Source organism: Gymnogyps californianus, chromosome 3 (assembly GCF_018139145.2).
Source record: "Gymnogyps californianus isolate 813 chromosome 3, ASM1813914v2, whole genome shotgun sequence".
Taxonomy (NCBI): Eukaryota; Metazoa; Chordata; class Aves; order Accipitriformes; family Cathartidae; genus Gymnogyps; species Gymnogyps californianus.
In genome coordinates, this window is record NC_059473.1 from 128,115,529 (window position 1) to 128,140,169 (window position 24,641).

Below are 24,641 nucleotides of genomic sequence, written 5' to 3' on the forward strand. Positions count from 1 at the left end.
GCGCTCGTTGCTGCCTCCCGGTAAAGAAACGCTGCTGCCGCCCCACGTGGGCGGTGCCGGCGGGCGCTCGGCGCGCAAAGCCCGAAACTGCAGCGCCGGTGCCGCCCCGGGGCGAGCGCCGCCCGCCGGGCGCTCGCTGCTGCTGCCGCCTGGTGGCCGCAGCGCGGTACTGCAGCCCGGCGTTCGCGCGCCGGGTCTGGCCCCTCCGGCGCGCCGTCGGCATCCGGTGCATGCGCGGTTCCCAGGAGCAGCATGGCGGCGCGCCAGGCTTCGGTCTCGGCGTCGGGTGAGGGCCGGGGCCACCGGTGAGGTGAGCGAGCCCCTTTGATGGGTGCAGGGGTGTCTTCTGCCCGCTGGCGGCGGGAGGCGAAGCTTCAAACTACCCGCTGCGGCAGGCTCCCAGTGTGCTGGAGTCAAGCCAGGAGAGGGCAGCCCCAAGGAGTTACCCGGGAGCTGATAGAAGGGAAGAGGGGAAGGAGGCGGGCACCCCCCCAAAGCGCAGACGCCGGGCGCCTCCCCAACTTGCCAGAGCTCCCCCTGAGCCTCCCCCGGCCCCGCTCGCCCCGTGCAGCTGCCCCCAGCTCCAGCACCTCCCCTGAAGCCTGTCCCGTAGCCCCAGGCTGCCCCCAAGCCCTGTCGTGAAGTCAGCAAGCTGGCCCTCGATGCATCTCCAGAAGCCCCTGCAGAAAGAGGGGCTCCGGCCAGGGGCGTGCTATGGTAATAATGGTCACTGCTTCTTCTTTCCCTCTACCAGAGGCCGTGCTGAGGATGCAGTTGTCTGTTTCTCCCCTGGGGATACCGTTTACTGCACCCACCTCAGGCTTGAGTGGGTTGTCTCTGCCTGGCCTCACTCTCCTCGCAGCGTGGGGGCAAAAAGGGATGGTTGGAGCACTTGCTGACTGTGGACAGGTGCTGCCACAGCTGAAGGTAGAGAGGCCAGATTAAAGGTAAAGAAGAAGAAATCAAAGGCCATCTGGCCAGGAGCTGCCTCCTGTTACAGGCAAGAGAGAGCCTGTCTTTCCGGGTGAGGAAGGATCCCCCTTTGTAGTTCTCGGCAGGTCAGACCGCCAGCGTGCACCACAGGGTCTGTATGTATCACCAACGGCGCGGTACAGCCGCGTAGTGCGTGAGTGAATGAGGCTACGTGTCTAGGAAGCCTCATCTTGTAAGACACCCACGTATTCTCTTAGGTGGAGGACAGCCAAGCGACCGGAGTTACAGAAGAGGAGGGGAGGAGAGAAGGAGAAAGAAGCGTCTGAACTGGCAAATTCTCCCAGCAGCGCCAAGAGTGAGAGCTGCGGTGAGTCCCGGGCCCTCGGGGCCCTGTCTCCCCTCTTCTGCATCCTGGTCCCTCCCTGCCCCTCCCCTGTACCCCTCTCTTCCCCACGCTGCTGCGATTTTTTTTTTTTTTTGCTCCCGTGTACCTCCTTTCTCCATGTTGCTCTGAGCGGCTCCCTGTCCCCATCTTTTAGGTCCTCCCTCTCTCAGCCCTGTAGCCTGTGGCTATTTTATCCTTCTCCATCTCTCTCTGTCTGGCTCCCGGCCACTATTTTCACATTCCTCCCTCTCTGTCCTGTAGCCTGTTGGTATTTTTGCTGTCTCTGGCTCTCTCTGTCCGGCTCCGTGTCCCTGTTGTTCAAGGTCTTCCTTCTTGACTCTGTAGCACATCACGAGTCTATTTCTTTCTCCGTCTCCCTTTATCCTGCTCCCTGCCCCTCATTTTGAACTCCCTCTCTGTCCTGTTGCTATTTTTTCCTTTCTCCATCTCACTGTCTTGCTCCCTGTCCCTGTTTTTTCTAAGTCTTCCCTCTCTGCCCCTAGCCCATCGCTATATTTTTCTTTCCCCGTCTCGGTTTGTCTAGCTCCCTGTCCCTCTTTCTTCATTCCACCCTCTCTGCCACATCACCCGTTGCTTCTTTCCTGTGTCCCTCCCTCTCTGTCCGTCTCACTGTCCCCATTTTTAAACTCTCCTTCTTTGCCTGGTAGCCTGCTGCAGTTTTTTTCCTTTCTCCATCTCTCTCTGTCCGACTTCCTGTCTCTAATTTTTAATTCCTCTCCCTCTCTCTGGAAGCCTGTCGGGACATTTTCCCTTCTCAGTCTCTCTGTCCAGTTCCCTGTCCTTGGTTTTTAATTCCTCCCTCTCTGCCCTGTTACCCGTCACCATTTTTATTTTCTCCATCTCTCTTGGTCCAGCTCAAGAGCTGGATTTTTTTAAATTCCTCTCTCTCTGCCCTGTATCCCGTCACTTCTGAAGGTCTCTTTCTCCTCCTCCCTTTGTCCAGCTCCCAGCCCCTCGCTTTTACTTCCTCCCTCTGTACCCTGTGGCCTGTTGCTTTCCCCCCCTTATTTCTCTCTCTCTCTCTGGCTCCCCAGCCCTGTTTTTTCACTCCTCCCTCTCTGCCCTAGAGCCCATTGGTAGCTTTTTCTTTCTCTGGCTCTCTCTTTCCAGTTCCCAGGCCTTGTTTTTCAATTTCGTCCTTCTCAGTCCTGTGCCACGTTGCGATTTCATTTCTTTCGCTGTCTCTCCCTGTCTGGCTCCTTGCCAGGAATTTTTAATTCCTCCCTATCTGTCTTGTAGCCCATCGCTGTTTTTTCTTTCTGTCTCTCTCTGTCTGGCTCCCTGTCTGTGTCTTTACTTATTTTTTTTTTAATTCCTCCATCTCTGCCCTGCTGCCCGTTGCTATTTTTCTGTTCTCTGTCCCGCTCCCTGTCCTGAGCCTTTAGTTGCTCCCTCTCTGTCCTCTAGCCTATCGCAGTTTCCCCCGTCCCCCTTTCTCCATCGCTCTGTCTGGCTCCCTGTCCCTGTCTTTACTTATTTTTTTTAATTCCTTCCTCTCTGCCCTGTACGCGTTAAATTTTTGTTCCCCAGTGTCCCTCTGTGGATTTCTCCCAGTCCCAGTTTTTTAATTCCTCCTTCTTTGTCCTGTGGCCTATTGCAATTTGTTCTTTCTTTGTCTCTCCTTTTTCTGGCTCTTTGTCCCTATTTTTCAGTTTCTCCCTCTCGGCCCTGTAGCCCAATGCTATTATTTGTCTGTCGTCTTCTCTTGCTGTCCGGCTCCCTGTCCCCATTTTTTAATTCCTCCCTCTCTGCCCTGCGGCCTGTTGCTATTTTTCCATTCTCTGTCCTGCTTCCTGTCCCGAGTCTTTAATCGCTCCCTCTCTGCCCTGTAGCCTGTCACACGTTTTTTTTTCCTTTCTCCATCGCTCTCAGCCTGGCTCCCTGTCCCTACTTTTTAATTCTTCCCTCGCTGCCCTGCGGCCCGTTGCTCTCTTCCCTTTCTCCGTCTCTCTCTGTACAGCTCCCGGCCCCTTCCTTTTTGAAATTCCTCTCTCTCTGTCTTGGAGCCCATCATGGCTTTTGCTTTCTCTGTCTCTCTCTGGCCGTCTCCCGCTCCCAATTTTTTCATCTTCTTCCTTCTGGGCCCTTTAGCCCATGGCGATTTTACTTTTTTCTCCATCTCTCTGTCCAGCTCTGCATCCCAATTTTTTAATTCCTCCTTCTCTTCCCTGTAGCCTGGCTTTCTGGTTTTTCCCCGTCTTTATCTGTCTCCCTCCCCCTCTCTGGCTCCCTGTCCCTATGTTTTAATTCCTCCCTCTCTGCCCTCTAGCTGTTGCCATACTTTCTATATGCGTCGCTCAGTGTCTGGCTTCTCGTCCCTATCTTTTCATTCTCCCTATCTTTTCATTCCTCCCTCTCCTCCCTGTAGCCCATCGCTATAATTTTCTTTTGCTGTCTCCCTGTCCGGCTCTGGATCCCTGTTTTTTCCTTCCTCCCTCTCTCTACCCTGTTGCCCCTGGCTATTTCTCATGTCTCCTTCTCTCTCTGCCCAGCTCCAGATCCTTATTTTTTCATTCCTCCCTCTCTGTCCTGTAGCTGTTGGTATTTTTCCTTTCTCTGGCTCTCCCTGTCCAGCTCCCTGTCCCTCAGTTTCTTCCTTCTTGGCCCTGTAGCACGTTGCGATTCTGTTTCTTTCTCTGCCTCTCCTTTCCCAGCTCCCCATCCCTCACTTTTAATTCCTCCCTCTCTGTCCCGTTGCCCCTCGGGTGTCCCCTCCCCCCTTTCTCCATCTTGCTCCTTCTTGCTTCCCATCCCTGTTTTTTAATTCCTCCCTCTCCGCCACGTAGCCCATTGCTTTTTTCTTTTCTCTCATCTCTCTATGTCCATCTCACTGTCCCCATTTTTTAATTCTTCCTCTCTGCCCTGTACCCTGCTGCTATTTGTGCCTTTCTCCGTCCCTCTCTGTTCACCTCACTGCCCCCATTTGTTAATTCCTACCTCTTCTTCCTGCACCCACCGCTACTCCCTGCGATCTTCATCTCTCTCTGTTCACCTCCCTGTCCTCAGTTTTTAATTCCTCCCTCTGCCCCCCATAGCCTCTCTGGATTTTTCCTCTGGTCTCTCTCTCTGTCCGGCTCCCTCTCTCTGTGTTTTAATTCCACATTCTCTGTCGTGTAGCCCCAGGCTATTTGTTTGTCTTTTTCCATCTCTCTTTGTCTGGCTCCCTGCTGCTATTTTTTTATTTCCTCCCCATCCATCTTGGAGCCCATCGCTGCTTTTTTTCCTTTCTTTCTCCATATCTCTGTCTGGCTTCCAGTCCCTGTTCTTTAATTCCTCCCTCTTCCCTGTAGCCCGCTGCTATTTTTTCCCATTCCCCATCGTACTCTCTCTGGTCCCCTGTCCCTGTTTATCAGTTCCTCCCTCTCTGCCCTGTGGCCCATCGCTTTTTCCCATTTTATTTCTGCCTCCCTCTGTCTGGCTCCATGTCCTGTTTTTTTAATTCCTCCCTCTCTGCCCCATAGCCCGTGTGATCTTTTGCCTTTCTCCGTCTTTCTCGCCGTCTCTCTGTCCTTATTCATTAATTCTTCCCTCTCTGTCCTGTAGCCCATCGCTTTTTCCCATTTTATTTCTGCCTCTCTCTCTCTCTCTGTTTCCCTGTCCCTGTTTTTTTAATTCCTCCCTCTCTGCCCCATAGCCTGTGTGATCTTTTGCCTTTCTCCGTCTCTCTCTGGCCAGCTCTCTGTCCCTATTCATTAATTCTTCCCTCTCCGCCCTGTAGCCCGTTGCTTTTGTCCTTTCTCCATCTCACTGTCTCTGGCTCCCCGATTACCCTATTTTAGAATTCCACCCCTTTTCTTTCTGTATGCATTGCTATTCTTTTTGCTCTCCAGCTCTCTTTTTTTTTTCCTGGCTCCCTGTCCCTATTTCTTAATTCTTCCTTCTGCCTTGTAGTTATGTGGTTTGTTTTGTGTTGTTCCCCCCGCCACCCCTTCTCTCCATCATTTGCTGTCCGGCTCCCTGTCCCTGTTGTTTCATTCCTCCCTCTCTGCCCTGTTCTTTGTTGCTTTTTTTGTCTTTCTTCATCTCTCTCGGGCCGGCTCCCTGCCCCTGTTCTTTTTTCCTCCCTTTCTGTTGTGCTGTCCATCCTAGTTTTTTTCTGCATCTCCATCCTGCTCCCTGTCCTTCTTTGTTGGTCTCTGTCCTGCTCCCTCTCCCTCTTTCTGCTGCCTCTCTTCCTCTCTCCCTGCTGCTGCTTTCTCCATCTGTGTTGGGCTCCGTGTCCCCATCTTTCTCTTGCTGTCCTGTTCCCTGCCTCATGCTTTCTCGCTACACCCCCACCGTCCAGCGGCTGCCACTTTTCTCTTCTCCTCTCTTCTAGTGTCCTGCGCCCTGCTCCTCATTTTTGGCAGCCTCCACCTCTGCCCAGCAGCCCATCACTCCAGGAGCTGACTGACCGACTGACTATCCATTCCCCACTGGACTGACAAGCGCAGCTCCGGAAACGACTGCTGAGGTGTCCCAGGGGCAGGGGGAGCGCTGGGGGCTCTGAGCCCTGGAGCAGACTCGCTCCCGGGACTTGGTACATGCATGACTGAATAAACACTTGCTGTCTCCTTTGCCCTTCTGGCTGTGTTTGCTCTTCCTTTGCACCGGGCTGCGATGGAGCCCAGGGGAGGAGGTGATGCGCTGTGGGCGTTGGGTGATGGCCCCCTGTTTGTGCTGGGCTCCAGCTGTGGGCCGGGGCTGGAGCCCAGGTGCAGGCAGTGAGGCTGATGGTGACGGCCCCTCCCTGTAAAGGGGTGGCTGCTGGTGGAGGGGCTGGTGTGAGCCAAGGGAAGAGCGGAGTGGTTGCCAAGTGTTGCTGGGCTGTGGCTGCACTGATGGAGAAGGTGAGCAGGGCTGCACAATTGACCGGTGGGTGTCGGGGAAAAGCCCTGAGTGGGGTGGTGTGCCAGTGGGGTCCATGGCGTCTGTGTTGGAGGCATGGGGGTGCCATGCCGGAGCCAGCAGCGAGGGCTGCCTGGTGCTGGGTGGAGGGGCTGCCTGGAGCCAGAGGCAGGCGGCGGGGACATGGGGGGCTGGCAGGTGGGGGGACTGCCCAGAGCCGCACTACGGCAGGTGGGCTGTGCTGGGGGCTCTGCTCCAGTGCCTGGAGCACCTCCTCCCCCTCCTTCTTCACTGACCTTGGTGTCTGCAGAGTTGTTTCACATAATCTTACTCCTCTCTCCAGCTGCAAGCGGGCTGTCTGGTTCTCTGTCCCGTAGCCTATTGCTATGTTTTTTTCCCTCTGCCTCTCTCTCTGTGGCTCCCTTTCCCTATTTTTCAACCCCCCCCCTCTGCCCTGCAGCCAATTGCTGTTGTATTAAGTGGCAAAGTTTTGTTAGCTGGGGGTGGAGGCAGGGGCTGCAGGGGTGGCTTCTGTGAGAAGGCACCAGGAGTTGCCCCCATGTTGGGCACAGCCAGTTCCAGCCAGCTCCAAGACAGATCTGCTGCTGGTCAAAGCTGAGCCCATCAGCAACGCTGGTAGCACCTCTGTGATGACATATTTAAGAAGGGCTAAAAAATGCTGCGCAGAAGCTGTGACAAAGGAAATGTGAGTGTGAAACAGCCCTGCAGACACCAAGGTCAGTGAAGAAGGAGGAGGGGGTGCTCCAGGCACCAGAGCAGAGATTCCCCTGCAGCCCATGGTGAAGACCATGGTGAGGCAGGCTGTCCCCCTGCAGCCCATGGAGGTTAATGGCGGAGCAGGCATCCACCTGCATGGAGGACCCCATGCTGGAGCAGGTGGATGTGCCTGAAGGAAGCTGTGACCCCATGGAGAGCCTGTGCTTGTGCACACTCCTGGCAGCACCTGTGGCCCTGTGGAGAGGAGCCCATGCTGGAGCAGGCTTGCTGCCAGGACCTGTGGCCCCATGGGAGGGACCCCACACTGGAGCAGAAGAAGAGCGTGAGGAGGAAGGAGCAGCAGAGACAACATGTGATGAACTGACTGCAACCCCTGCTCCCTGTCCCCTGCGCTGCTTGGGGGAGGATATGGAGAAGTCAGGAGTGAAGATGAGCCCAGGAAAACAGAGAGGGGCAGGGGGAAGGTGTTTTTCAGATTTGTTCTTATTTCTCATTATCCTACTCTGATTTTGATTGACAATACATTAAATCAGTTTTCCCAAGTGAAGTCTGTTTTGCCTATGACAGTAATTGGTGAGTGTTCTCTTTGTCCTTATCTTGACCCCCAAGCTTTGTCTTTGTATTTTCTCCCCCCATCTTGTTGAGGAGGGGGAGTGATAGAGCGGCTTTGGTGGGTACCCAGCAGCCAGCCAAGGTCAACTCACCATAGTTTCCTTCTATCAGGCTCCCTGTCACTATTTTTTAATTCTTGCCTATGTTTCTTGTACCCCATCGCTTTTGAAACTTTTCTTCTACCTCTCCATCCGTATTTTTTAAGTTTTTGCATCTGTGTCATGGTTTAACCCCAGCCAGCAACTAAGCACCACGCAGCTGCTTCCCCCTTCCCGTGGGATGGGGAGGAGGACCAGAAAAAAAGGTAAAACTCATGGGTTAAGAAAAAAACAGTTTAATAACTAAAATAAAATATAATACTAACTAATAATAATATAACAATAATTGTAATGAAAAGGAATATAAAAACAACAAAAAAAGAAAAGACAAGTGATGCACATGCAATTGCTCACCACCTGCTGACTGATGCCCAAGCAGCGATCTGCCCCTCCTGGCCAACTGCCCCCCATTTATATACAGGGCATGACATTCTATGGTATGGAATATCCCTTTGGCTAGTTCAGGTCAGCTGTCCTGGCCGTGCTCCCTCCCATCTTCTTGTACGCCTGCTTGCTGGTAGAGCATGGGAAACTGAAAAATCCTTAAGATAAGCACTACTTAGCACTGTACCAGCTACTAAGAAGAAAATTAACTCTATCCCAGCTGAAACCAAGACAATATGTTTCTTGAACCCAGTCACTTTTTAAATTTTCTTGCTACCTTTCCCTCTCTCGGTGTCCCTGACCTAATTTTAATTTCTTGCTTGTATTTCTTGTACCTTGTTGCCTTTCAAATTTTCTTCCTACGTCTCCCTCTATGCAGCTCCGTGTACCTATTTTTTAATTCTTGTCTATGATTCTTGTATCCTGTCACTTTCAAAAGTTTCCTTCTACATCTCCCTCTATCCATCTCCCTGTCTCTAAGTCTTAATTCTTCCCTCTGTCTTGTACCTGTCACTTTTTACATTTTCTTTCTCCATCTCCCTTTTCTATCTCCCTGTCCCTATTTGTTAGTTCTTGTCTATGTTTCTTGTACCCTGTTGCTTTTTGAAATTTTCTTTCCACGTCTACCTCTATCTGGCTCCCTGTTTCTATCTTTTATTTCTTGCCTATGTTTCTTTTCCCCTGTCACTGTAGAATTTTCCATGTCCTTGTCTTCTCTCTATCTTGTCGTCCTGCTGGTCCCTTCTGCCTCCCTTTCCTGCTCCCCATCTCTCTTATTTATTCCTCCATCTCTCTGTCCCTGGTTTTTTGTGCAATCTCTCTGCTCTCCTCTGTCTACACTGTTGTCCTGCTCCCTGTCCCTCTCTTGTTCGCAGCATCCTGTTTTCTGGCTCCCTGTCCCACACCTCTGTGTCCCCCTGTCCTTCCTCCTCTTTTCTCTTCCCTTTCTCCCTCTGTCCTGCTGCCTTTGGGCACTGAGCCTTGTAGCCAACTCACTGCCGGGATTTCTTATGTGCCATAAGGAATAAACTTTTCCTGCCTCCTCTGTGCCCCTGGCTGTGTTTGCAGCCCCTGGGTGCAGAGCTCCTGGCTGTGGACAGGAGCAGGGCAGGGGGTGATGTGCTGTGGGGCTTTGGCAATGGCCCCTGTTCCCGATGGGCCCCAGCTGGGGCTGGAGCTGGGGCAGCCCCAGGTGTGGCCAGTGAGGCTGAGGATGGGGCTGGCCCTGCTGTGTGAAGGGGCTCTAGCTGGAAAGGGGGCTGCCTGGGCATGGCTGCCTGAGGGAGCTGAGGAAGGGGAACTGGCTGAGGAGGGAATCCAAGGGGGTCCCGCAGGCAGCTGCCCCCAGCAAGGCAGGGCCAGTCCCTGCGGCGAGGAAGGATCCCTCTGGGCTGTCCCTGACAGAGCAGACCACCAGCATGTGGTGCTGGAAGCTCGGTGCCTCCGTCGGCTACATGCCCTGTTCCTATGTTTTAATTCTTGTCTCTTTTTCTTGTACTCAGTTGCTTTTAAAAATTCCTTCTACTTCTCCTCTATCCAGCTCCCTTTCTTGATTTTTTTTAATTCTTCCCTATATTTCTTGTACCCCATTGCTATTTAATTTATCTTTCAACAACTCCCTTTTTCTGGCTCCCTTTCCCTAAATTTTAATTCCTTCCTTTCTTCTGTACACTCTGTCACTTTTTCAGTTTTCTTTTGATGTTTCCTTCTATTTTCATCCCTGTTCCTATTTTTTAATTCTTTCCTGAGTTTCTTGTAGCCTGCTGCTTTTAAAAATTTCTTTCTGTCTCCCTCTGTCTGATTCCCTGTCCCTATTTTTTAATTCCTCCCTTTCTGTCCTGTACCTAGTTGCTTTAAAAATTTTTCTATGTCTCCATTTATTTAGTTTCCTATACTCCGTCAATTTTAAATTTTGTTTCTATGGCTACTTTTATCCAGTTCACTGTCTTTATTTTCTAATTCTCTCCTGTCCTGTACCCTGTCACTTCTTCAATTTTCTTTCTATGTCTACTTTTATTAAGCTCCTTATCCGTATTTTTTAATTCTTTCCTGTCGTGTATCCCTGTTCTTATTTTTATTTATTCTTGTCTTTCCTTAAAGATGTTGCATTTTAAATTTTCTTTCTATGTCAAAGTTTATCCGCTTCGCTGTCCCTATTTTTTATGTTTTCCTGTCTATCCTGTACCTTGTCGCTTTTAAAATTTTCTTTAACCAATTCACTGTCTGCCTTTTTTATTTGTTTCTTGTCTGTCCTGTACCCCCTTGCTTTTGAAATTGTCTTCCTAAGTCTCTTGTATTTTTCTCCATATTCTTATTTTGTAACTTTTTTCTTTCCTTAATGCCTCCACTTTTATAATTTTCTTCCTGTCTCTATGATCGTACCCTTATTAGTTTTTCTCTTGTCTTTCCTTAATGCCTTTGCTTTTTAAATTTCTTTCTATGTTAAGTTTTATCCAGTTTTCTGTCCCCATTTTAAATTTTTTTCCTGCTTGTCCTTTACCCAGTTGCTTTTAAAACTTTCTTTCTATTATGTCTACTTTAACCAATTCACTGTCTTTATTTTTAAATTTTTTCCTGTCTGTCCTGAGCCCCGTTGCTTTTTTCAATTTTCATTCTAGGTCTACTTTTATCAGGCTCCCTATCCATATTTTTTAATTTATTCCTGTCTGTTGTGCACCCTGTCACCTTTTAAATTATATTGCCATGTGTGTCTCTATTTCTTACCCTATCCTTATTTTTTATTTTTTTCTTGTCTTTCTTAATGCCATTGCTTATTACATATTCTTTCTATGTCACATTTATTATGTTTGCTGTCTGTTTTTACTGTTTTCCTGTCTTTCCTGTACCCTGTCGCTTTTAGAATTTTCTTTCTATGTCTCCATTTATCTACTTTTCTGTCCCCATTTTAATCTTTTTTCCTGTGTTTCCTGTACCACTTAACTTTTAAAATTTTGTTTCTGTGTGTGCTAGTTTTGATGTGATAGAGTTAGTTTTCTTCACGGTAGCTGGTATGGGACTATGTTCTGGATTTGTGCTGAAAACAGTGTTGATAACACAGGGATGTTTTCGTTATTGCTGACCAGCGCTTGCACAGCATCAAGGGCTTTTCCGCTCCTCACCCTGCCCCACCAGTGAGCAGGCTGGAGGTGCACAAGGAGCTGGGAGGGGACACAGCCGGGACAGCTGACCCCAACTGACCAAAGGGATATTCCAGACCATATGATGTCATGCTCAGCATATAAAGCTGGGGGAAGAAGAAGGAAGGGGGAAACATTTGGAGTGATGGCGTTTGTCTTCCTAAGTAACTGTTACATGTGATGGAGCCCTGCTTTCCCGGAGGTGGCTGAACACCTGCCTGCCGATGGGAAGCGGCGAATGAATTCCTTGTTTTGCTTTGCTTGTGCGCGCAGCTTTTGCTTTACTTAAACTGTCTTTATCTCAACCTACAAGTTTTCTCACTTTTACTCTTCTGATCCTCTCCCCCATCCCACTGGGGGGGAGTGAATGAGCGGCTGCGTGGGGCTTAGTTGACAGCTGGGGTTAAACCATGACACCCCCTTACATTTTTTTTTTAAATTTCTTTTTAATTATTGAACTGTTTTTATATCAACTCACGAGTTTTTCTTTCTCACATTTACCCTTCCAATTCTACCCCCATCCCACTGTGGGGGAGTGAGTGAGCAGCTGTATGGTGCTTTGTTGCCAGCTGCGGTTAAACCATGGCATGTCTACTTTTATGAAGCTGCTATTGCTATTTTGTAATTATTTCCTGTCTGTCATATACCCAGTGGCTTTTAAAATTTTCTTTCTATGTCTACTTTTATCCAGTTCACTGTATTTTTTCATTTTTTCCCTCTCTATCCTGTGCCCCGTCGCTTCTAAATTTCTTTCTATTTCTCAGTTTTAGTTCACTGTCACTATTTTTTTCAATTTTCCTTTCTGTCCTGTACCCAATCACTTTGAAAATTTTCCTTCTATGTCTACTTTTATCAAGCTGCGTATTGCTGTTTTTTAATTCTTTCCTGGCTATTGTGTACCCTGTCACTTTTTACATTTTCTTTCCATGTCTGCTTTAACCTATGCACTGTCTGTCTTTATTATTTCTTTATTTCCTTAATCACTGTTGCTTTTAAAATTTTCTGTCTACTTTTATCCTGTTTGCTGTCTTTATTTCGCTCTTTATTTTTTAATTATTTCTTGTCTTTCCTTAGTGCCCTTGCTTTTTATAGTTTCTTTCTACATCTCTTTTAGTTTGCTGTCCCTATTTTTTAGTTTTTCCCTTTATTTTCCTAATCCCCCTCGCTTTTTAAATGTTCTTTCTATGCCTACTTTTATTCCCTTTGTTCTCTTTATTTTTTAATTATTTTTTTCTGTTTTTCCTTAGTGCTGTCACTTCTAAAATTATCTATCTATGTCTGCATTTTATTTTGCTGTCTCTATTTTTTAGTTCTTTCCTCTCTTAATCCTTGGCTTTTAATATTTTCTGTTTTTTTCTCCTTCGCTGTCTTTATTATTTAGTTTTTTTTTTTTTTTTTTAGTGCCATCACTTCTTAAATTTTCTTTCTACGTCTCCACTTTAGTTCGCTGTCAGTATTTTCAGATTTTTTTCTATCTTTAATCACCTTTGCTTTTAAAATGTTCTCGCTGCTTTTATCCCATTCGTGGTCTGTATTTGTCTACCTTTATTTTTTAATTATTTCTTGTCTTTCCTTAGTGCTCTTGCTTTTTAGATATTTTTTCTATGTCTCTGTTTTAGTTCGCTGTCCCTATTTTTCATTTTTGCCCTTTATTTCCTTGATCCCCCTCACCTTTAAAAAGTTCTTTCTATGCCTACTTTTTTCTCTTTGCTGTCTTTTTAAATTATTTCTTGTGTTTTCTTAGTGCTGTTGCTTTCTAGATTTTCTTTCTACATCTCCGTTTTAGTTCGCCGTCACTACTTAATTTCCCCTTATTTCCTTAGTCTCTGTTGCTTTTAAATTTTTCTACTTTTATCTCGTTTGCTGTCTTTATTTTTTAGTTATTTTTTTCTTGTTTTTCCTTAGTGCCTACGCTGTTCAAATTTTTTTCTTCTGCGTTTTAGTTCAATGTCACTATTATTTAATTTTTTCCTTACTTCCTTAATCCTATTTGCTTCTAAATTTTTCTGTCTACTTTTATTCTGTTCGCTGTCTCTATTTTCTAATTTTTTTCTTTCCTTAGTGCCATCACTTTTAAAATTTTCTTTCTACATCTGTTTTAGTTTGCTCTCCCAATTTCATAATTTTTTCCTTTATTCCCTAATCTATTGCTTTTTAAATTTTTTTCCTATGCCTACTTTTATTCCCTTCGCTGTCTTTTTAAAATTCTTCTCTTTTCTTAGTGCTGTTGCTTTTTAGATTTTCTTTCTACAGCTCCGTTTTAATTTGCCTTTGCTATTTTTTATTTTTTCCTTATTTCCTTAATCTTTCTTTCTTTCTACCTTTATCCCATTCGCTGTTTTAATTCCTTTATTATTTCTTGTCTTTCCTTAGTGCCCTCGCTTTTAAAATTTTCTTTCTATGTCTGCATTTTCATTTGCTATCTATATTGTTTAATTCTTTCCTCTCTTAATCCCTTGGCTTTTAAAATGTTGCTTCTATGTCTACTTTTATCTAGTTTGCTGTCTCTATTTTTAGTTCTTGCCTGTCTGTCCTGTACCTCATTGCTTTTAAAATTTTCCTTCTATGCTTACTTTCGTCAAGTGCCCTATCCCTATTTTTAATTGTTTCCTGCCTTTCACGTACCCCATCGCTTTAAAAATTTACTTTGTATGTCTACGTTTATTTAGTTTGTTGTCCCTATTCTTTAATTTTTTTCTTTACTTCTCCTAGTTCTTGTTGCTTTTAAAATGTTCTATGTCTGCTTTTATGCTGTTTGATGTCTTTAGTTTTGAATTATTTCTTGTCTTTCCTTGGTGCCGCCTTTTTTAAAATTTTATTTCTACGTCTCTGTTCTAGTTTGCTGTCCTATTTTTTTCAATCTTTTCATCTCTTAATTCCATGGCTTTAAAAATTTCATTTCTATGTCTACTTTTATCTATTTTGGTGTCCCTATTTTAATTTTTTTCCTGTCTGTCCTGTACCTCATCGCTTTTTAAATTTTCTTTCCATGACCACCTTTTATCAACAGGCCTATCCTCAGTTTTTAATTCTTTCCATCTGTCATTTAACATGTCACTTTTAAATTATCTTTCTATGTTTGCTTTTATCCAGTTCACTGTCTTTATTTTTAATTATTTCTTGCATTTCCTCAGTGCCCTCACTTTTTAAATTTTCTCTCTGTCTTTGTTTATTTAATTCGCTCTCCCTATTTTTTCACGCTTTCTTCTCTTAATCCCTTGGATTTTCAAATTTTGTTTCTATGTCTACTTTTATCAAGCTCCCTATCTCTATATTTTTTTCTTTCCTGTCTGTCCTGTATCCCATCGCTTTTAAAATGTACTTGCTATGTCTCCATTTATTTAGTTTACTGTCCCTATTTTTAAATTTTTTCTCTCTTAATCCCATGCCTTTTACAATTTTTTGTCTACTTTTATTTAGTTTTCTGTCTCTATTTTTTAATCGTTTCCTCTTAATCCCCATCACTTTTAAAATTTACTTTCTATGTGTTTATTTAGTTCGCTGTCCTTATTTAATTTTTTTCCTAATCCTTGTTGCTTTTAATATTTTCTATGTCTCCTTTTATCCAGTTCACTGTCTGTGTTTTTAATTTTTTTTCTTGACTGTCCTTTAAACCTTTGCTTTTTAAATTTTCTATCTTTGTCTGTGTTTTACTTTGCTGTCCTTATTTTTAATTTTTTTCCTTTATTTTCTTAATCCTTTTTTTTAAAGGATTCCTTTCTATGGCAATCTAAGGATTGCCCTTTCTATGTCTACTTTTATCCCATTCACTGTCTTTATTTTTTAATTGTTTCTTGTCTTTCCTTAGTGCCGTCACTTGTTAAATTTTCTTTCTATGTCTACTTTTCTTAAGCTCCCATCCCTATTTTTTAATTCTTGTCTGTCTTGTACCCTGCTGGTTTTTAAATTTGCTTCATATGTCTCCATGTTAGTTCGCTGTCCCTATGTACTGGGTTTGCGTGGCAAGGTTTTAGTAGCAGGGGGGCTACAGGGGTGGCTTCTGTGAGAAGCTGCTAGAAGCTTCCCCTGTGTCCGATAGAGCCAATGCCAGCCGGCTCCAAGACGGACCTGCTGCTGGCCAAGGCCGAGCCCATCAGTGACGGTGGTAGTGCTTCTGTGATAACATATTTAAGAAAGGGGAAAAGTTACTGTGCAGCAGCAATTGCAGCTGGAGAGAGGAGCGCGAATATGTGAGAGAAACAACTCTGCAGACACCAAGGTCAGTGAAGAAGGAGGGGGAGGAGGTGCTCCAGGTGCCGGAGCAGAGATTCCCCTGCAGCCCGTGGTGAAGACCATGGTGAGGCAGGCTGTCCCCCGGCAGCCCATGGAGGTTAATGGTGGAGCAGATATCCACCTGCAGCCCGTGGAAGACCCTGTGCTGGAGGAGGGGGATGTGCCCCAAAGGAGGCTGTGGCCCCGTGGGAAGCCCACGCTGGAGCAGGCTGCTGGCAAGACCTGTGGCCCCATGGAGAGAGGAGCCACACTGGAGCAGGTTTGTTGGCAGGGCTTGTGACCCCACGGGTGACCCACGCTGGAGCAGTCTGTTCCTGAAGGACTGCACCCCGTGGAAGGGACCCACGCTGGAGCAGTTCGTGAAGAACTGCAGCCCATGGGAAGGACTCACATTGGAGAAGTTCGTGGAGGACTGTCTCCCGTGGGAGGGACCCCACGCTGGAGCAGGGGAGAGTGTGAAGAGTCTGGTAGCAGAGGATGTTTTTTTAATTTTTTCCTTTATTTCCTTAATCCTGTCACTTTTAAAATGTTCTTTCTATGTCTACTTTTATCCAGTTCCTGTTTCTATTTTTTAATTCTTTCCTGTTGTGAACCACATTGCTTTTCAGATTTTCTTTCTATTTTTTTCTAGTTAACTGTCCCTATTTTTCAATTTTTTACTCTCATAATTCTTTTAGTTTTGAAATTTTGTTTCTAGGTGTACTTTTATCTCATTTTCTGTCTCTATTTGTTAATTTTTCCGTTTTCTGTATCCTGTTGCTTTTAAAATTTTTGTTCTATGTCTACTTCTATCAAGATGTCTCTCCCTGTTTTTTTAATTATTTCCTGTGTCCTGTCTGTCGTTTTAAATTTTCTTTCCTCATTTATTTTTTCCCAGTTTGCCATCTTTATTTTTTAATTCATTCTCGTCTGTCCTGTACCCAGTTGCTGTTAAAATTTTCTTTCTGTGTCTCTGTCTATTTAGGGTTTTTTGCTATTTTTTAATTTTTTCCTCTCAAAGTCTTAACTTCTAAATTTTTGTTTCTGTGTTCACTTTTATGTATTTTTGTCTATTATTTCCTTTTTCCTATCTGTCCTCTATGTTGTCACTTTTAAAATTTTCTTTCTATGTTTACTTTTATCAAGATGCCTAACCCTGGTTTTTTATTATTTCCTGTCTGTCCTGTGTCACGTTGCTCTTAAATTTTTTTCTGTATTTACTTTTATCCAGGTCACTGTCTTTATTTTTTATTTCATTTGACTCTGTGCTGTACCCTGTCGCTTTTTAAAATCTTGTTTCTATGTCTTTGTTTATTGAGTTTGATGTTCCTGGTTTTTAATTTCTTCCTTTATTTCCTTAATCTTGTTGCTTTAAATTTTTTTTTCTACGTCTGTTTTATCTAGTTCCTGTCCCTACTTTTTAATTTTGTTGTCTGTTGGGTACTCTCTCAATTTTTCAATTTTCCCATTTATTTAGTTTGTTGTCCCTATTTTTAAAAATTTTTCTCCTTTAATGCCTTTATTTTTCAATTTTTTTCTATGTCTACTTTTATCTATTTTTCTGTCCCTCTATTTTATTTTTTCTCCTCTGCCTTGTACCCTTTTGCTTTTAAAATTTGCTATGTCTACTTTTATCAAGCTGTCTATCCCTATTTTTTAATTCTTTTTTGTTTGTCACATACCCTGTTACCTTTCAAGTTTTCTGTTTGTTCCCCCCCCCCCCCCCCCCCCCCCCCCCCCCCTTCTCTCTGTTCATCCTGAGGCTTTAGAGGGTCTCCTCGGCACACTTTTATCTCTGGAGCATAATTTGTACTCCTCTCGGTTTGTCAGAACATCTTCTCTTCCTCAGAGCAGTCTTTTTGTTCTCTCCTCCATCTCGCTTGCCTCCAGTAGGTCAGCGTCTCCCTCATGACATCTGTACTGTGTTCAAATCCCCTCCCAAGTACCTTTGTGTCCTTGACCTGCCATCTGTCTCTCTGGCCACCTCAGCACCCCTCTATTTCTGTCACGATGCTTCCTGCAAGCGTCCTTGCGTACCACAACCATCCTTTAGTTCTGCAGCAGGCTTTGTATCTTTCTCATTCAGAGACAACTCTTCCTCGGGCTTTCATTGTGTCCCAGAGCTCTCCTACCTTCCCCCTCTGCCGTGTCGGATGCCTCTGTTCGGTCCCTGGTCCCCTGAGGACATCTGTACTCTGTTCAGATCCCTTCCCGAGTACCTCATTGTGTCAGCAATACTTTGTTTGTCTCTGTCCCCCCTGGGGCCCTCTCATTCCCATCACGACGCCTCCTGAGACTGTCCTTGTGCCCCATGGCACCCTCGGAGCTCTGCAGCGCTCTTTGTATCTCTCATTCATACAGAACCCTTCCTCAGGCTTGCTCTGTGCCCCAGAGCTCTCTTACCTTGTTCACTGCCATCTAGGATGTCTCCATTCAGTCACTCATCCCCTGAGGACATCTGTACATTGTAGGGACACCTTGAGTTTTGCATTGTGTCCCAGAGCCGCCTTCTATCTCTCTTTCACTCTCAGCACCCCTCTGCTGCTGTCATCACGCCTCCTGAGGCCATCCTCGTGCCCCACAGCCCTCTCCTGGCTCTGTAGCACACTTTGCACCCTTCTCCCTCCCTGAGAACCTTTCCTGATGCCATCTTTCATCTCCAGGACGCTCTTGTTGTCCTCTATGCTAGCTAGGATACCTCTGTTCAGTGCCTGGTCCCCTGAGGACATCTGTAGTCTGTTCAAATCCCCTCTGGACTTCTTCATCATGTCCTTGAGCCTTCTTTCGTCTGTCCCTCTCAGAACCCCTCTGCTACTGTCATGGTGCCTCCTGAGGTCTTAGATGCTCCCTGCAGCAGGCTTTTAGCTCCTTTGGACTCGTTTTGTTGCAATCGCACCTCTCCTAAGATCTCCGTTCCCAAGTAAGACCATTCTTATTCTTCTCTATGCCAGCTAGGATGCCTCCCGAGACCTTCCTTGTGCTCCACAGCATTTTGGTAGCACTTTGCCTCCCTTTCAATCTCTCTTATCCCTCCGAGCCTTTCATGACCCCCTGCTCCCAGTCACCGTGCCTCCTCAGACACCTTCTTTGTGTACCACAGCCCTGTCTGAGCTCTGTAGCAGACTTTGATCCTCTCGCGTTCCCTCAGAAACCTGTCCTTGGGTTGGTTTGTGCCTCAGAGTGCTCTTATCGTGCTCTCTGCCATCTAGGGTGCCTCCATTTGGTCCCTGGCCTCCCGACGACACCTGTACTCTGTTCAAATCCCCTCCAGACTTCCTCCTTGTGTCCCTGAGCCGCCTTTGGTGTCTTTGGCCCAATCGGGACCCCTCTAATGGTGTCACGATGCCTATCAATGCCTTCAAGGTTGCCCTTAGCACACTTATAGCTTTGTAGCAGACCTCACATCCCTCTCGTTCCCTCAGAGGACTTCCTGAGTCCGTATCTGTGACCCAGCCCAGTCATTCTGTCCTCTCTTCCCTCTAGCCTGCCTCTTTTGTTCCCTGGCCCTCCGGTGACACGGTTACTCGGTTCAGATCCCCTCTGGATTTAATCGCCGTGTCTCCAATCCTTTTTCTGTCTCTCTGCCTCCCTTGGGACATTTCTTCTCCCGGTCACAATGCCTCCCGAGACCTTCCTCGTGCTCCACATCTATCTTGTAGCACTTTAGGTGGGGCCATCTTTGAGCCACAGATCACTCATTTGTTCCTCTATGCTGTCTAGGACTCCTGTGTTCAGTCCCCGGCCACCCGAGACGGTGTGTACTCTGCTCGGATGATCACCCGAGTTCCTCCTTGTCATCCCTAAGCCTTCTTTTGTCTGTTGGCCCCCTCAACAACGCTCTCCTCACAGTCACTATGCCTGCCAAGACCTTCCTCGATCTCCACAGCGCCTTGTAGCACTTTATCTGCCTTTCTCTCTCTCTTGTTCCATCAGAGCCTCCATTCTTTCCTGGCTACGCAGCATTCCTTTATCTTTCTCTCTGCCATCGAGGGTGTCTCCATTTGATTCCTCTCCCAGTCAGTCATCTGTAGTTTGCCTAGATGCCCTCCTGAGACTCCAAGGCCCTCGCTGTGTCTCCAAGCCTTTTTTTCTTACCCTGCCCCCTCCGAATTCCTCTACTCTCTATAACAATGTCATCTGAGTCCTTTCTTGTACTCCACAGCACTCTTGTAGCGCTTTAGCTCCCTTTTGATTTTATTTTTTTGTGCTCTTCAGAGCGCTCTTATCTTACTCTTTGCCATTTAGGATGCCTTCATTCAGCCCCCGGTCCCCTGACGACATCTGTACTTTGTTGAAATCCCCTTCAGAGTTCCTTATTGTTAGGCATTGTTGGCTTCTTTGGTCTCTCAGGCCCCCTCGGGACTCCTCCGCTCCCTTTCCGAGCTCTCGCGAGACATCCCCTACGCCCTAGAGCCCCATTTTAGGGGCTTTGCACCCCTCTCTTCCCCTCAGAACCCTTCCCGAGTCCGCATCTGTTACCCCAGTCAGTCTTTCTGTCCTCTCATCCTTTTGGTGCGCCTCCATTTGGTCCCCAGTCCCCTGAGGAAACCTGTACTTTGTTCAATTCCCTTTTGAGCTCATTGCATCCCCAAGACTTCTTTGGTCTCTCAGGCCCCTTCAGGATCTCTCTAATCCCTGTGACGATGCCTCTTGTTCTGTCAGAACCTCTTACGAAGCCATCTTTGTGCTCCAGAGCAGTCTTTTTGTTTTCCATGTTATAGTATGTTTCTATTTGGTAGCTGGTACCCCAAAGATGTCTATCGTCAGCTCAGACCTCCTCTTGTGTTTTTCAGAGAAGACAATGGCCTTCATCTATTTTTATCAACACATCTCCTGTGATGGTTTTCGTTGTGTTTTGCCATTTATTTTTGTTCTAGCTGTTTAGGTGTTAATTAGGCTGCTTCATACAGTGTCTGATACATTTCTTGTATTTCCATCATTTTTTGGCGTTTTCTGTTCTTTAGGACTTATCTAGTTCTGTTAAGGGAGTCGGTCAGAGAGACCACCAAGGTGACCCTGAATCGTCGGCGACTTACAGTAAATAGTTTGCTTTACAAGCAGAGATATTTTTGAGAAGGGATTCTTACGGGATCTAATTCTGCTTTGTCATTCAGCCCTACCCAGAAGGCAGTTCTGGTAGGTGCTAGGTAGTGTGTGTGGTCTTGCTAGAAATGAAGTGTAACCCCATAGCATTTTTGGTTTTTTTAATAGGAAACTAAACCACATAATTTTTGATAACCATATTGTTATTGCATCTAACAACCTACTTTCTTACATAGCTTAGTAGGACATCTATCTTTTTCTGTTTACATCCCATAAAAATTAAGTTTAATTACCTACCCAGTCACATTGCTGATGCAGTGTAGATGTAGTTGTAGCAAAAGAGCAGGTATTGCAGTTTCCAGTAAGGGTCGCTTTCTCTGTTCAGTACTTTCCATGCCATGAACTTCAGGCAGATGAGAACACTCCCTACTGCTCCTCCGGCCGCCTTTATGTCTTCTGGTGGTTCACCCTGCCCCTTTCCCAGGGATTGTGGGAAGGGTGGTGGGCGGGGCCCGGGGTATATGAGCCACAGCCTCTGCTCCAAGAGCTCATTCTGCTCCTTGGCTTCTAGTGGTGTCAGTGCTCTGCTGTTCCTTCAGTTGATGGCAGGTTTTGAGCTAAGCTCTTTGGGCAGATATGTGTTGGCATTTAGAGAAGCGGAGGTGTCTGTTTGAGGCAAGAGCTTCAGGACCAGTCAAGGTTCAGCAGCGTATATAACAGAAAGTACACCTGTATGCAGGTTGTCTTTTTTTTTTTTTTCCTCAGGTCAGTAATTTTGTATTGAGTGTTCAGGGGTGACAAGATGGTTTAATAGTATGCTTTTTTTTTTTTTGATTCTAGGTGCATTGCTGACTTTACTGAGGATGGAACCTTGTTTTCTGTTCTCCTGTATCTGTCTGTGGTTCCTGCACCCCTGCCCTCCCATGTCTGTCTGTGGCTCCTGCACCCCACGCGAGGTTTTCCCTGGTGCGAGGTTTTCCCCGGCGCTTCCTTTCGCTGTTTTTTCTTTCTCTCTCTGCCCCATTCTCTCTCCCAGCCTTTCTTTCAATATCCCCATCCAGCTGTCCGTCCCTTCTTTCCTTTCTCTCTTCCTGCCCATCACAGTTGGTTTCTTCCTCCAATGCTGTCCTGCTCTCTCTCCCTTTTCTCTGTCATTCTGTCATGCTCCCTCTGTCATCTAGTTTTTAATTCCTCCAGCTCTCTCCTGCAGGATTCTTTCCTCTTCCATCCCTTTGTCCTGCTCCCTCTCCTTGTCTCTCTTTCCCTTTGTTCTGCCTCCTGTCCCTTTTCCCTTTCTTGCTCCATCTCTCTCTCCTGCTCCTTATCCCCCCACCCCGTCTCTATGTACTTCTCCTTGCCTTTCCCCCCAGTTCTCTGTCCTGTGCCCTCTGTTGCCTGTCATTATTTTTGCTGTCTGCATCCCACTGCCCTGCTTCCCATTCATCTCTTTCGGCTCTATTCTCCTGTCCTGCTCCCCAGCAGTATTTTTTTTTCCTCCAGCTCTCTGACCTGCTCCCCGCCCCCCCCCCCCCCCTTTTCTCTCTCTCATTCTGTCCACTTCCCTGTACCCCGCTCTCTGCAATCTTGTGTCCCGCTCCGTGTCCCTCCCTGTTCATATCCCACTGTCCTGGTCCCTGTCCCCCTCTTTGCCTCTCTATCCCTCTGTCCTGGTCCCTGTTTTTTGTTTCTCCATCTCTGTCCAGTTCCCTTTCTGGTTTTCCCCCTTCTCTTGGTTACTCTGCTTTTCTTCCTGTCCCTATTTTTTCCCCTCTCTTCATGCCTCTGTCTTGCTCTGTGTTCCCTCCCTCTCACTCCCCCAGCATCCTGCTGTGCTACCCATCCTTCTCCCTGTTGATTTTTTCCTCTTGCTCTATCCCTCTCTCCTGCTCCCTAGAAGTGTTTTTATATTCTCTGTATTTCTGTTCTTCTGCCCATCGCTATTTTTTCATTCTTCATCTCTCTTCTGCTCCTCATCCTTTCCTTTCTCTCTGTCATTCTTTCCTCTTCTCTGTATCCTTGCATCCCACTTCCTCCTTCCTTCCGTCTCTATCACAGTCTTACTCCCCATCCTTCTCTTTTTCTTTCTGATGTGTGTCCCCCAACCCCTGCCTTTTATGTGTCCCGATCTTTCTCTCTACATCCTTCTCTCATTCTCCTTCTCTTGCTCTTCTTGCTTTTTTCTCTCTTCGTGTATCCTGCTGCCCATCACTATTTTTCCCTCCTCCATTCCTTTGTCCTGCTCACTGTCCTTGTCAATCTTTCCCTTTGTTCTGCCTCCAGTCTTCCTTTGTTTTCTCCATGTCTGTCCTTTTCCCTGTGCCTTTTTCTCTCTGCTCTCAGTCCTTCTCCTTAATTTTATTTTTCTTTCTGCCATCCCTCTCTGTTCTCTGTGACCCTCTGTACTGTTCCCTTTCTTTTCTTTCTCCAATTATCTGTTGTTTTACCTGTGTGTCTCTCTGTCTCTCTCTTCCTCTGTCCTGCTCCCTGGCCCTATTATTTATTGCTTCACCCCTCTGTCCTGCTCTCTGTCCCTGTTTTGTCTCGTGCTCCACCTCTCTGTCATTCTCTCTGCTGCTCTTGTTTGCTCTCTATCCCTGTGTCCTGCTCCCTGTCCCTCTCTCTTTCGCACTATCCTGCTTTCTGGCTCGCTGTGTCTCACCTTTTTTCTATATCCCTGTCCTTCCTCCTGTCTTTCCTTGTCCCTCTGGCCTGCTACCCATCACTGGTTTTTTTTTCTTTCTTTCTCCATCTCTCTGCCTCGGTCCTGTCACTCTCCTCCTCTTTCTGTCCATGTCTTTCTTTCTCCATCTCTGCCCTGCTCCCTGTCCCTTTTCTCTTCTCTCTTTCCTCCATCCTCCCCTTAACTCTTTGTCTGTATACCTCCATACTGCTGCCTGTCCCATTGTTTCTTGCTATATCCCCCTGCCCAGCTCGCTGTCCCATTATTCCCCTCTGTCCTGCTCCTTGGCCTTTTTTCTCATCCTGGAGTCCATCACTGTTTTTTCTTTCTCCATCTGTGTCCTCCCCTCCCCCCTGCCCCCGGCTTGTTCCCTGTCTTTTTCTCTCCCTCCTGCTGCCTTTATTCCTCTCATTCAATTTCTCTCTTGATCCGTCTGTTCTGCTCCTGCTCATCATTTTCTATCTCATTCCCTCTGTTCTGCTCCCTGACACAGTTTTTCTTCTGCCATGTCCCTGCAGGGCTCCTCTTCCCTTTTTTATTGATTTCTGCATCTCGCTGTCCTCACTGCAAGGATGTTTCCAACCAAGAGGTTGGCGGTCAGTTGGAGTCAGGCCCCATCAGGGCAGTTCCCAGGGATTTTTCTGAGAGCTGGTGGAGAGGAAGCAGGAAGAGAGGCAGGAGATGTATGCCCCCACCCTTCTGGGGACCTGGAGGCCTTCCCACCCCCTGGAAAAGGTGCCGGGTGCCTCCCCAACTCAACAAAACTCCTCCAGCCCTGCTCACCCCATGCAGCTGCCCGCAGCTCCAGCACCTCCCCTGAAGACTGTTCCATAGCCACAGACTGCTCCCAAACTCTGTCCTCATGGCAGCAAGCTGCCCCTTGAATATGGTTTATTCTTCATAAATGCAGGTGCCATTAGCATCAGTTCGGGGAAAGAGCAGTGCCTCCAGAACCTCCTGCAGAACGAGGGGTTCCTGCCTGAGGGGAGCCACAGTAATCCCTGTGGATAACAATTGCTTGCTCTTTCCCTCTCTGTTGTGGTTTAACCCCAGCTGGCAGCTAAGCACCATGCAGCTGCTCACTCACTGCCCCCCCCCCCCGGGATGGGGGAGAGAATCAGGAAAAAAAAAACTCGTGAGTTGAGATGAAGACAGTTTAATAGGACAGAAAGGAATGAAAAACAATTATAATGCTAATAATAGTATGACAATAGTAATACTAAAAGAATTAAACTATACAAAGCAAGTGGTGCACAATGCAATTGCTCACCACTCGTTGACCGATGCCCAGTTAGTTCCCGAGCCGCGATCCCCCCTCCCAGCCAGCTCCCCCAGTTTATATACTGGGCATGATGTCATATGGTATGGAATAGCTCTTTGGCCAGTTTGGGTCAGCTGTCCTGGCAGTGTCCCCTCCCAGCTTCTTGTGCCCCTCCAGCCTTCTTGCTGGCTGGGCATGAGAAGCTGAAAAATCCTTGACTTAGTATAAACACTACTTAGCAACAACTGAAAACATCGCTGTTATCAACATTATTTTCCTACTAAATCCAAAACACAGCACTATACCAGCT

The 24,641-nt window shown here is 46.7% G+C and overlaps 1 long non-coding RNA gene across 1 annotated transcript; it reads left to right on the forward strand.

Moving 5' to 3' along the window:
* The first annotated feature begins 253 nt into the window (after positions 1–253).
* Positions 254–5,919, forward strand: LOC127015283 (uncharacterized). The gene is made up of 4 exons (XR_007766316.1): positions 254–310; positions 755–1,088; positions 1,191–1,300; positions 5,658–5,919. It is a non-coding gene; the product is annotated as an uncharacterized LOC127015283 (long non-coding RNA).
* The last annotated feature ends 18,722 nt before the right edge of the window (positions 5,920–24,641 follow it).